The sequence below is a fragment of the Buceros rhinoceros genome, unplaced genomic scaffold (genome assembly GCF_000710305.1).
Source record: "Buceros rhinoceros silvestris isolate BGI_N320 unplaced genomic scaffold, ASM71030v1 scaffold6904, whole genome shotgun sequence".
Taxonomy (NCBI): domain Eukaryota; kingdom Metazoa; phylum Chordata; class Aves; order Bucerotiformes; family Bucerotidae; genus Buceros; species Buceros rhinoceros.
Window position 1 is genome coordinate 33,707 of NW_010408747.1, and position 469 is coordinate 34,175.

The following is a 469-nucleotide window of genomic DNA, read 5'->3' on the forward strand; positions in this document are numbered from 1 at the left end:
AGAACAATGAATTGAGGTGTCCCTCCCCAGGCAACTTTAGTTCAAAGCCCTCTTCCCCAGCTTGGCAAGCTTATGGCTGAAGATGCTCCTCCCCTTCTCTGACAGATTGACCCTATCTGTAATCAGTTTCCTTCCAAATGTCTCAGAAAGGCTTACATCATGTTGAGGCTAGACTAAAAGAACTGTAACTGATAAATTTGGGGCTTTTTTCCATGCACTTGGGCTCTCCTTTTCATATACCATGAGCCTGGACTTAATATTTCTCAGTGAGCCTTCAGTGTAACAGGTCATTTCCTTAAGAGGTCCAAGAGGAAGATAAATTGATTCAGACTAGAGAGATCAGGTCAGAACACCTTTAGCATGGGTTCTTTGCACTTTTTTTTTTGCTTTGATAGTGTTCATTAACATGTTAATATTGCTTGTATTATATGTCTTTTCCTGATGTCATAGGAAACTGCTCCTGCTGACA

At 40.9% G+C, this 469-nt stretch overlaps 1 protein-coding gene across 1 annotated transcript in view; it reads left to right on the forward strand.

Moving 5' to 3' along the window:
* Positions 1-469, forward strand: part of PJA2 (praja ring finger 2, E3 ubiquitin protein ligase) — a 21,386-nt gene that overhangs the window by 20,309 nt on the left and 608 nt on the right. The window lies entirely within an intron of this gene.